Here is a 12,997-nt window from a genome sequence, read left to right as displayed (position 1 = left end):
TTTCAAACGTAACATTACATTTCATGAAGCAGACATAAAGCCCATAGGCACTGAGGAGCAGCATGCTCTCCCACCACAGGATAAAATTATCAAGAAAAAAGATAATCAGCATGATCAAATCAATGATATAAAATGAGACATCTCTGAAGAGAGGCCACCAAGTAAGGTTGAGGATCTCCCTGGAGAAGAGGGCACAAGTACCAATCACAAACAAGATGTTAAAGACAGCAGAGCCCACAATAGTTCCAATGCCAACATTACTGTGAGAAATGAACACACCAATCAAGGAGGTGAAAAGTTCCGGTGCCGACCCACCAGCAGCCATAAATGTGGCACCAGCCACATCTTCGGAGATCTGAAGCTTGTCTGTGATCACCCCCAAAGCTGGGACAAAAAATTCATCGCAGACAATGGCCAAGGCCACAAATACATACATCATGCCAAAGATATGAAGTGCTACCCAACCCTGCCTGCGCTGCTCTATGCTGAAAAGGTCCTCTGGATATTCTGCTTTTACATGAGGCAAAGGAGATTTGGTTGGCTTGCTGGTGGTGGTGGGAACAGTGCTTGTAGTTTTTGGTTTTAAGATGGGTGTTATAGGATCTGGATCCACAAATATACAATGTCGTGTTTTGGTCCTTTCAGTTACATTTTCTGTGGGGTCAACTGAGGTAAAGGTGGTGGTAGTTGTGGTGGTTGTAGTGGTAGTTATGGTGGGGGATGTCAGGTTTAAAAGTTCCCTGGCAGATACTTCTCCAGTCATCTGACTTAGTGCATCCATCGGAAGGCTCGGTTCTTCCAGGTTTGTCTCTGTCCAAGGTTCTGAATCCATCTGTTGATCAACTGATAGTTGGTACAGGGAGCAAAGGAGCATCACACAGACTATAAATAAAATACGGTTTAACTGAAGCCTTTTTCTCCTCTGTAGATGCATTCTGATTATAGATAGATAAAAGACCAGGGGGCAGAAAACAGTCTTTATCCTAGTCAATGATTCCTAGGTAGATATTTCTGATATGGGCCTATGCTTGCTTTCCATCTTTGGGTTGCTTGCACGTAGTATCAGCATAATTTGGAGATTTCAACAGTGCACTACATGGAACCCTAGGTGGAAAAACACAGGAAAAATTATCATGTTATTATCATTATTTAAAATATGTTATTCTGAGAAGACTACATCGACATGATTGCATGGAGAATGCAAATAGCAATAACATTTTTGTGAACTCCCAAATTAGAGCAAAGCCAGTTCAATAATAACGTTTTGAGTTTTTTGTTTCATTTATTACAGACCTTTATGAGTGCAAGAATTTTAAAGGATATAAACACCTTAAATACATCTAAAATAAATCAACTTTGCAAATAGTCTTTATTTAAAATATCCAACTGTTTTGTGTCTACAGTTCCTATGTATCAATGATTACAGACTACAAAACAAAAATGGTATCATACGAGGCGGGCTATGTGCCATAAATGCTGGGTGCCAGGGAGGGGCCACTAACAAGTTCCTCTGCCTTGGCCAGAGAATTTAGATACTTGGCTAAGGCAGCAAACAAAATCTTTGCCTTAGGTGAAGAAAAGCCTACTGTAGCTATAACAAATCCTGTGAGTAGACTGACCCAGTCATGTGTTACTCTCATCAATTTGCTATCTCTTTTTACTAATCTACAGATAATAGAGGATGGGGTAGACTGAAGGGTGTTCTACATGACTGCAGTTTAAGACTACACACAGGGTTTGTTTGCAGTCCATAACCATGGAGACACAGGTTTTCACAGGATCTTAGTAACGTCCACGGCCGCAGATCGTCATTCCGACTTGACCCTCGACGGCCGTGGCCATGAACTTGTGAGTGCTGGCCAACATCTCCTTCCTAGGAGACGCCAGCACTCACTTCTGCTCCGCAGGGTCACGTAGGGTGCGCATGTGCGCCCGGCCTTAAAGGGCCAGCGAGTGCATATGTAAAAAGTTACCAATTAGCCCATGATCACCCTGGACAATAAAAAGGGCTCTGCCCTTTCACTCCTTGCCTGAGCGTTGTTGTGTATACCAATGTTAGCATTAGCAAATGGTCCCTTAGTGTTATCCTGTTCCCATGCCCTGCTACCTGTATCCTGTAGCCCGTGCTGTATTTGTTCCTGTGCCTTAGAGTGTTGGAGTCGTGTTGCTGTCTTACACCACGTCTGGTGTCTTCTGCCATGCCTGATATCAATCGCCACGTGTGGCATCCTCTGCCTTCAAGTTCATCTGTGCCTAAGCCTCTGCTACTGTATGGACTATCAAAGGTACTCTTGTACTAGGACTTTGTATAGACTGTTGTTTGGCCAGCTGCTACTCCGCTACGGCGGTACGGCCTAGTGGGTCCACATACCCACGGATCGTGACAAGCTTTATAAGTTTTAGCATTCATAAAGTCAACGATAATTAAAATTCAATGTAAATTCTAAAATTAAAATTAGCAATATCAATGATATTACACATCTAATGGCGCCAACATATCTGTTCGAAACATGTAAATGCCAGGTAGATAGCTACTTCTGTGATCGATTAGATTTTTGGTACAGTTTACCAATTATTGATAAGTTTCCCTTGGCTGATTACTAGGGTTAGAAAAGCCCTTGCTAGATATGAGGGCTAAATAACCTGGACCCGTGGTGATCAGCTGATCTCTGGAGGTTTCAGTCTTAGGCCGGATTCACACGAGCGTGTGCGTTTTGTGCATAACAGCTCTGTGTGTCAGCAGCGTATGATGCGTGGCTGCGTGATTTTTGCGCAGCCGCCATCATTATGACACTCTGTATGTATGTTTGTAAACAGAAAAGCACGTGGTGCTTTTCTGTTTTCATTCATAGTTTTTACTGCTGTTGCGCGAATCACGCGCGTCACACGGAAGTGCTTCCGTGTGCTGCGCGTGATGTTCACGCACCCATTAACTTCAATGGGTGCTTGATGCGAGAAAAACGCACAAATATAGGACATGTCGTGAGTTTTACGCAGTGACCATACGCTGCGTGAAAATAACGGACAGTCTGAACGGCCCCATAGACTAACATAGGTCCGTGCAAGGCGCGTGAAAATCACACGCGTAGCACGGACGTGTTACACGTTCGTCTGAATAAGCCCTAAGAATGAGTAGTCCACAACCCCTCAAGAAGGTGACTCAGAAAGGGTGGTTAAAGTATCATTAATTATTTTAGTGGGATGTAGTAGTCATGGAATTAGTTTTATTAAATAAATATTTTTCAGAACTATGAAGATATAAATTAAGCTAACTAATTTAATAACTATTTAGCCTTTTCAGTGTAAGGCCCTGTTCACACAATTTTTGCAGGCAGAAAAAAATCTGCCTCAGAATTCCTTCAGCAATTCCTTCAGGCCTGCACTTTTTTGCCACGGTTTTGTGGATTTTTTGCTCACGGCCATTAAAGTGAATGCAAGGATCGCGGGCAAAAAAACGCAGTGAAAAATGCTTGGAAACGAGAGCCGCGGGTTTTTCTGCCTCCCATTGATTTCAATGGAAGGTCAGAGGCAGAAACCCGGGGCAAGAAACGACACGTCGCTTCTTTTTCCTGCGGGCAGCTAAAAACCGCCCGAGAAAAAAACGCATTTGTCTTCCTTTGAGATCAATGGAGAGCGATTTCAGCCGTTTTTGGCGCTGATTCCGACGCGGTTTCCGCATCAAAAACTCTGTGTGACCAGGGCATAATAGGAGTCCTGCTGGTCCTTTGATCCTGGCTGTTTAACCCCTAAGATGCTGCAGTGAATCGCGAACGCGGCATCTAGGTGGTTACACAGAGGCACCAATGGCTTGCTATGGCAGCCAAAGGACCAAGCAAAGGCCTAATTGGTTGCCTGTCAGAATGCTTTGGTTTAGCTCAGAAAAAAGTATTCCAAAAAAGTGGTTTTATTTTTCAAAAGTGCAAACAAAGAAACAAACAGATTTATGGCATCACCGGAGTTGTATTGACCGAACAATAAAGTTATTTAATCCACACGGTTAGCGGTATGGTAAACGCATGGTAAATGCATGGTAAACGCACAAAAAGCTACTGCAATACCAGAGTCGACTCCGTCAAAACGACGGAACCTTTGCACAACGGAGATAAACGGAAACCATTTGCACCGGATCCATCACCATTGAAAACAATGGTAATGTAAACGGAAACCTATAGTTTGCGTTTGTTTCATTTAGGGTTCCGTTCTGACGAACAGCTCAGACGGAACACCTGAACGGCGCCCTGATGCAGATCTGAACGAAACCTGATAGTAGCAGCTTGTTTCACAAATGTTATACTTTGGGTCTAAAATCTTTAAAGCGCAGTATTTGATTGTAGTTATCCAATACATAGACTATAACTTCTTTGAAGCTCACATGTTGATTTAAGGCAATAGTCTAGTAATCGCTACCCCACATTTTTTTTGAATAGAACACATTATGCTTTGTTTTATTATATATTTTTTTATTAGTACTAGCACACTTCTCAAGGGCTAATTTAACAAGTAATAATGATAAGTAAGGTTTATAAAACTTTAATAAAGTCTTAAAAAAAATTAAAAAAAAATAATAAGAAGTATAACCATAAATAAAACAGACTCCCAATTTTTGTGGCTAAATCGGGGGTCTGTAGAAGAGAGCACATTGTATGTTAACCAGCACGTCACTCTCTGCCAATTGGCCTAGGGAGATCTTGCCACTAGATCGCTCATTTACTTTATAGGTGCCATGTAGCCAGTGACGTGATTGCCCCCAGCAAATGAGCTGGGTGGGATATACTGTGCAATGTACAGTGCCCACTCCCCACTGGGCTCCCCCCATTTAGAAGTTTGGAAAGAGGGTAAACAGTACCAACTTTCTTACTATTATCGGGACACCTTATAGATATACACTGCTAATTCAGATTCTCTTTACTATTTTCTAAAATAAATGTTAAGTATATGCAAAACATAAACAATAAAATGCATCCCATTAGTTGTGGTGTCTCTAGTGCGCCAGCGCAAAATTCTGCTTCCTAAGATCTTCACATTATTTCAGTAAAGCTAAAGCTGCAAGATAATGTGACACCTGAGATGCCATGTATATCTGTTGTTGCAATGACATCAATTCATGAGACATTAAAGGTGCTAAAACAATATAGCTTAGGCTTCGTTCACATCTGCGTCAGGGTTCCGTTCACGGTTTCCGTCTGAACTTTCCGTCGGGGGAACCCATGAACGAAATCCAAACTGATTTCAATGGTGATGGATCCGGTGCAAATGGTTTCCATTTGTGACCGTTGTGTAAGGGTTCCATCGGTTTGATGGAATAAATAGCGCGGTCGACTACGGTATTGATTCCGTCAAAACGACTGAATCCTTACACAACGGTAACAAATGGAAACCATTTGCACCGGATCCGTCACCATTGAAACCTATGGCTTCAGTTTGAATTCCGTTCATGGGTTCCCCTGATGGAAAGCTCAGACAGAACCCATGAATGGAGTCCCGACGCAGATGTGAACAAAGCCTTAGAGACAAGTATAAAAAAACAAAAGGCCTTTTAAAAACTCAGTGCTGCAAAAAAATTGAATAATAGTCACTGTACAATAATCAAAGTATTGCCAATTACAAATGTAGCAGTGCTGATTGCAAAACATGCTCAGCTCTGCTAAATCTATATAACAAGTAATAATACAGATCTCTAAAGACTTCATAAAATCGTCTGACCTTTATGTCAGTATGCGAATGAGAACATATATTACATAGAATTGATAGAAGATATGTTATAACATAGAACAAACATGGCAAACTTCTACATGAGGACCTGCAAGTCACATTCATTTGTCAAATCCTGTCTTCAGAATTTTTCTAATAGACTTTACTGAAATGTAACACTTGGGAACCCATTGTAACATCTGGAGCATACCTGAAGAGAGCAGCCAGCAGGTAGTTTGGGGGAAGCATTCGCCCGCTTAGTCTTCAGGGCACATGATGCCGAGTGAGGAGAGGTGTATTAGGCAACATAAGCGTCCCCATCACCAGCAAATCTGAACCAGCTCAGTGTGCCGAGGGTCAGGTATGAAGGACACAAGAGCAGTGTCCAATCCACACTAATACCTGCAGCATTAAGTAGATTATACAGCAACACTGCACTTTCATCGCTCCCAGGAGAGAAGCTGCTGTATGTGGGAGGAATGAAGAAGAATTATTTGTTTAGTAAAATGTTTTGTGTGTTAAGTTTAAGGCCATGTTTTACGAGCAGGTCGGGATAGCCAAAGGTCAATATTTGGAAGGGGGGCTGGCAGAAGTAAAACTTGAGACATAGCCTTAAAAAGGAGCCATCAGCTCTAACATGTCTTTTTTAGTGGATACTTGCATTCTGGAGCATCTTTTCCTAGAGCTCTGCATTGTACCGTTGCTCTGTTATTCCTCCTACAACTTTATGAATAAATTGACAACTGGGTGCTACCAGCTAGGAGTGTGTCCCACAAAGTCTGACACTGTCCAATCAGTGCTTGGAGTCTCAGATTATGAACGGACATGCCCCTTTGACAAGGGAAAGGGTAACACCCAGTTATCACTTTATTCCAAAATTTCTAGGAGAAATAACAGAGGAACAGCACAATGCAGAGCTCTAAGAATGGATTGCAATTGGCTTGTGGCCAATTACAGAAATTGCTGACCTATATTAACCCACAGCCTTGTACGTCCTGTGCCTTATTATTCTGGCTTGTTAGTGATCCACCAATCCTGTGCTATTTCTCTACTTGTGTTCGAAAACAATGCGTTACATCTGACCATGGCTGTTCTCTCTACTTGTGTACCGAACTCTGAATTTCATTTGACCATGGCTGTTCTCTCTACTGGTACGCCGAACTCTGCATTACATCTGACCATGGCTGTTCTCTCTACTGGTACGCCGAACTCTGCATTACATCTGACCATGGCTGTTCTCTCTACTGGTACGCCGAACTCTGCATTACATCTGACCATGGCTGTTCTCTCTACTTGTGTACCGAACTCTGAATTACATCTGACCGTGGCCGTTCTCTCTACTGGTACGCCGAACTCTGCATTACATCTGACCATGGCTGTTCTCTCTACTTGTGTACCGAACTCTGTATTACGTCTGACCATGACTGATCTTTCTGCTTGTGTACCGAACTCTGCATTATGACTGAACATGGCGGATCTCTCTTCTTGTGTACTGAACCCTGCATTACTTTTGGCCATGACTGATCTCTCTACTTGTGTACCAAACCCTGAATCACATCTGACCATGGCTGATCTCTACTTGTGGACCGAATACATATCTAAATACACTGAACTAATTGCATATATATATATATATATATATATATATATATATATATATATATATATATATATATAAATTATGTGTTATATGTTGATTAGGTACTCTAATAAGGGAAAGCTGCATATGGAACTCCTGTGCCTGCAGGCTCCGAAGATGAAAATCCAACATTTGATCGTATTACTAATTACAATACACTGACTCTCATACTACATCACAGTAGGTATACTGTGGTACAAGTTGAAACAGTGGTGGCATTAGAATATATAGTAAATTTATGTAAATAAAAACACAACGCCAACGTGATGATATTACATGGCTGAGGTGACATCACTGAGCTTTACAGTGGATGACATAATAATTTATAACATATGAAATCATGAAATGAGGATAATACAATTCATGATATTCTAATGGTTGCCATAAATTACTGATTGCATCACAGTGGAAAATACCACAGTTTAAGGCTACATCCACATGAGTGTGACAGATTTATCCGCGTAAAGTCTGTCTGTGTCCGATGCATTTTGCATCAGTGTGCTTTGTTTTTGTGGTATGAGTTTTTCACGCACTCACAAGCACTTTTTTTTTCCAATGTAATTGATGTGTACAATACAGCATCACACGGATGTGTATTTGTGCGCTTTTTGTGTTTTTCACGCACCTATTGACTTCAATGGGCGGCTAGGTGCGTGAAAACACGCCAATATAGGACATGCAGTGAGTTTCATGCAACGGACACTCGCTGCATGAAAACTCACGCATGTGTGAATAGCCCCATTGGAATCAATGGGGACGTATGCTGTGCGTTGTTTCAACGCACAGCATACGAACGAGATTCATGTTTGTGTGAATGAGCCCTAAGACATCAAAATTGGTATATTCAGATTAAAGAAAAACTACAGTGGAGTTTAGGAGCTAATTTAACTTGTTATTTTTTTTATAACAATAGGTAATAACATTTGTATGTGTGAGATCATTTTTGTAAATATGAATGAATCCTGGACAAATTCTGTTATGGAGAAAAGGAACTCAAGAGTGATGGGGATTAATCTCACATAAGTAACATACAGAGAAAATATAACTTACAACATGAGCTATGATAACAAATACATTATATCACAAAAATGAATCTATGATTGTATGTGTAACTGAATTACACAACAGTGGGTGAAATGAACAGAATCATTGCTCATTATCATGATCAGCGGCAAAATTACAGTGAAACAGTCAGAGGCGTAAATTATTTCTCTTGGGCCCCAATGCAAAATCTATAACAGGGCTCCCACCTACCGTATATCCTTTACAATACTAGTGTCTTATGTGGCTAAAGGGGCCTTTGGGCCCCCTCCAGGGCCCGGATATGACTGCTACCGCTGCACCCCCATTAGCTACGACCCTGGAACAAGTGGAGTCTTTATTCCATGCAACGGAAGAGGGATTCATCAATAATACAGTATTTCTTAAGGTCATTCTACAAAAAACGGCAAATATTTTTAAATCATTTTATTGTGTAATAAAACAATTCTTTTGGCAGTTAAGGCTATGTTCACACGGGGTATTTTGCCGACTTTTTTGACGCGGAAACCGCGTCGCAAAACTCGGCAGAAACGGCCCGAGAACGCCTCCCATTGATTTCAATGGGAGGCGTCGGCGTCTTTTTCCCGCGAGCAGTAAAACTGCCTCGCGGGAAAAAGAAGCGACATGCCCTATCTTCGGGCGCTTCCGCCTCCGACCTCCCATTGACTTCAATGGGAGGCAGGAGAAAGCGTATATCTCGCTGTTTTATGCCCGCGGCACTCAATGGCCGCGGGCGAAAAACGGCGCGATAATTGCCGCGAAAATCGGCGTGCAGGGAGAGGAATATCTGCCTCAAAGTTCCAAACGGAATTTTGAGGCAGATATTCCTCCCCCAAAATACTCCGTGTGAACATAGCCTAAAAGTTTTTATTTTGTCACTACCAGCCATGTACAAATAAATTATAAAATGATTGCAGTTCGTACATAGACCAGTAGGTCCACGTTCAAGAGAGGTAAAAAAAACAAAACACCAAAAACTTTAACCCCTTTTCGACATTTGACGTATCCATACACCAAAGTCGGGTAGGGGAAGTATGGAACGGGCTCACAGAGTGAACCCGCTCCATACGATGCCGGTGTCGGCTGTTTGTTACAGCCGACACTTCAGAGTAATGAGTGGCGTCGCGCTCGAGCGCGACCCCGCTAGTTTAACTCGTTAAATGACGCGGTCAATAGCGACCGCAGCATTTAAATTGTTAGAAAGAGGGGGGCGACCCCCTCTAACAGCTCATCGCGCCCCCCGCAACGCAATCGCAGGGTGGAACAATGGTTGCTATGGCTGACTGGGGGCTTAATAGTTGCCTGTCAGATTCACGATATACTGCAATATATTAGTATTGCAGTATATCGTGCAAGCGATCTAACGATCACTGGTTGAAGTCTCCTAGGGGGACTAATTAAAAAAGTAAAAATGAGTAAAATAAAGGGTTTTTTTTATGTAAAAAAAAAAAAAAAAGAATTAAAAGTTCAAAAAAAACCTTTTCCCATTTTCCCCCTAGAGAATAGTAAAAAAAATCAATAAATAAACATATCTGGTATCGCCGCGTCAGTAAAAGTCTGAACTATTACAATATATCATTGTTTAACCCGCACAAAAAAAATTGTAAACGCCAGAATGTCTATTTTTTGGTCACCTAATCTCCCACAAAAAAATGAAATAAAAAGTGATCAAAACGTCGCATGTACCCCAAAATGGTATCATTAAAAACTAAAGCTTATCCCGCAAAAAATAAGCCCTGATACCATTTAATCGACGGAAAAATAAAAAAGTTATGGCTCTTGAAATGTGGTGACACAAAATTAATTTTTTACACTTAGGTTTTTACTTGTAAAAGTAGTAAAATATAGAAAAAAACGATATATATTTGGTATCGCCGTAATCGTATTGTCCCACAGAATAAAGTTAACATGTTGTTTTAATTGCATAGTGAATTCCGTAAAAACGACGCACAAAAAAACACGGAGGAATAGTTTTTTTTCATTTTCTACCTCACAAATAATTTTTGTTTCCTAGTACATTATATGGCACAATAAATGGTGCTACTAAAACCTACAACTCGTCCCGCAAAAATAAAGCTCTCTGTAAAGGATCTGCCAGACACAGCTTCTGTGTCGACGCCCGTGGTTAGTCAGTCTGCACCTGCTCCTAAGTCTGATCGAGTGACCCCTCCTTCTACCAATCAGGCTGGGAGGCTGAGGAGTGGGAGAACCTATCACAGCCTGGCCAGACGGAGCTAGCTCCCGCCCTCTGTCTATTTATATCTTCACTTCCTGCTCCTCCTTTGGGGTTCCTGTCAATATTGTTTCTGACAGAGGGGTACCATTTGTTTCATTCTTTTGGAGAGCCTTCTGTAAAAAGTTGAAGATTCATCTCTCCTTCTCCTCAGCCTTCCATCCTGAAACTAATGGCCAAACGGAGAGGACTAATCAGTCTCTAGAACAATATTTAAGGTGTTTTATCTCTGTCAATATGATTGGGTCTCCTTCATTTCCCTCGCCCAATTTTGCCTTAATAACCGGGTCAGTGACTCGTCAGGGGTCTCCCCCTTTTTCTGTAATTTTGGGTTTAATCCACGGTTCTCCTCCGTTTCTCCTGGTGGTTCCAACAATCCTGAGGTAGAGGTCGTTCATCGGGAACTGTGCACAGTGTGGGCCCAGGTTCAGAAGAACCTAGAGGCGTCCCAGAGCATACAAAAGACTCAGGCAGATAGAAGACGTTCTGCTAACCCCTTGTTTGTGGTCGGGGATCTGGTGTGGCTGTCTTCAAAAAATTTGCGCCTTAAAGTCCCGTCCAAAAAGTTTGCTCCCCGGTATATAGGGCCGTACAAAGTCATTGAAGTCCTTAACCCTGTCTCCTTCCGACTGGAGTTGCCCCCGTCTTTTCGAGTACACGACGTGTTTCATGCCTCCCTCCTGAAACGCTGCTCCCAGTCCTTGGTTCCCTCGAGGAAACCTCCGGTCCCTGTTCTCACCCCTGAAGGGGTAGAATTCGAGGTGGCCAAGATTGTGGACAGCAGGATGGTCCAAGGCTCTGTCCAGTACCTGGTCCATTGGAGAGGATACGGGCCTGAGGAGAGGACTTGGGTACCCGCCCGGGATGTTCACGCTGCAGTATTGCTCAGGAGATTCCATCTTCGGTTCCCCAATAAGCCAGGTCCACCTAGAAAGGGTCCAGTGGCCCCTCATAAAAGGGGGGGGGTACTGTAAAGGATCTGCCAGACACAGCTTCTGTGTCGACGCCCGTGGTTAGTCAGTCTGCACCTGCTCCTAAGTCTGATCGAGTGACTGCTCCTTCTACCAATCAGGCTGGGAGGCTGAGGAGTGGGAGAGCCTATCACAGCCTGGCCAGACGGAGCTAGCTCCCGCCCTGTCTATTTATACCTTCACTTCCTGCTCCGCCTTTGCCTGTGATTCTCCTGTTTACTGCCTCTGCTGCTTGAACTATTTGTCCCTGCTTCATATTGACACTGGCTTACTGACTACTCTCCTGCTCTGCGTTTGGTACCTCGTACACTCCTGGTTTGACTCGGCTCGTTCACTACTCTCCTGTTCTGCGTTTGGTACCTCGTACACGCCTGGTTTGACTCGGCTCGTTCACTACTCTTGTTGCTCACGGTGTTGCCGTGGGCAACTGCCCCATTTCCCTTAGCTTCTGTGTACCCTTGTCTGTTTGTCTGTCGTGCACTTATTGAGCGTAGGGACCGTCGCCCAGTTGTACGCCGTCGCCTAGGACGGGCCGTTGCAAGTAGGCAGGGACTGAGTGGCGGGTAGATTAGGGCTCACCTGTCTGTCTCCCTTCCCCGTCATTACACCCTCATAGTACTATATCGACGGAAAAATAAAAAAGTTGTGGCTTTTGGAATGTGGGGAGGAAAAAACGAAAATGAAAATCTGAAAAAGGGCTGCGGCGAGAAGGGGTTAAAGGTTATTTTGCCTTATACATACCCATCAGTGTTTTGTTTTGCATTTCTGAAGGTTTTCTGGGTATGTGGCAATACATCTGCTGTGCCGGCTAGTCGTTTTTATTATTTCATCTGTTCTCGCGTGAGGGAACACAGCGCAAGCTCCCCTGACACTGTCCGTAGCTGATTGGACAGTGTCAGAACGAAGACATCACGCCCCCTTGCCATTTATTAGATAGAAACGCCCCATTGACAGTTATGAGGTTTATGTACATAACGGGGGCAAAATAGAACGGCACCGATATGTAAATAACGGAGGAAGATAGGAAAATAACTTCAAGTGAGACCGTGTTTGTGAAGCCCTCCCATTACATGCTGCACAGTATGGGCAGGTGAAAGGTTCTCTAAAAAGGGATATTTCCATCCAAGGGAATGTTCACACGGGCAAATTGCAGGCGTATTTCAGAGCGTAAAACGCCTTGAAATACTTGCAATATGCCATTGAATTCTATGGGAAATACACTGTGTAGTCCAGAAAAGCCCCTAAATTCAAATATACCGTGCAAAAATAAGCCCATAAAAAGAAGTGGCATGTCACGGCTTGAGGTGGTTTTGAAACAGATTTTCCATTCCCACTACAAAAAAAGCTTTGAAAATACACCTCAAAATATGCTTGCAAACACCAAAAACGCTTTGAAAATCAGGTCCAAAAACGTCCTGATTC

The sequence above is a fragment of the Rhinoderma darwinii genome, chromosome 3 (assembly GCF_050947455.1).
Source record: "Rhinoderma darwinii isolate aRhiDar2 chromosome 3, aRhiDar2.hap1, whole genome shotgun sequence".
NCBI lineage: Eukaryota > Metazoa > Chordata > Amphibia > Anura > Rhinodermatidae > Rhinoderma > Rhinoderma darwinii.
The sequence above is the reverse complement of the archived record's forward strand: the minus strand, read 5'-3'. Positions refer to the sequence as shown.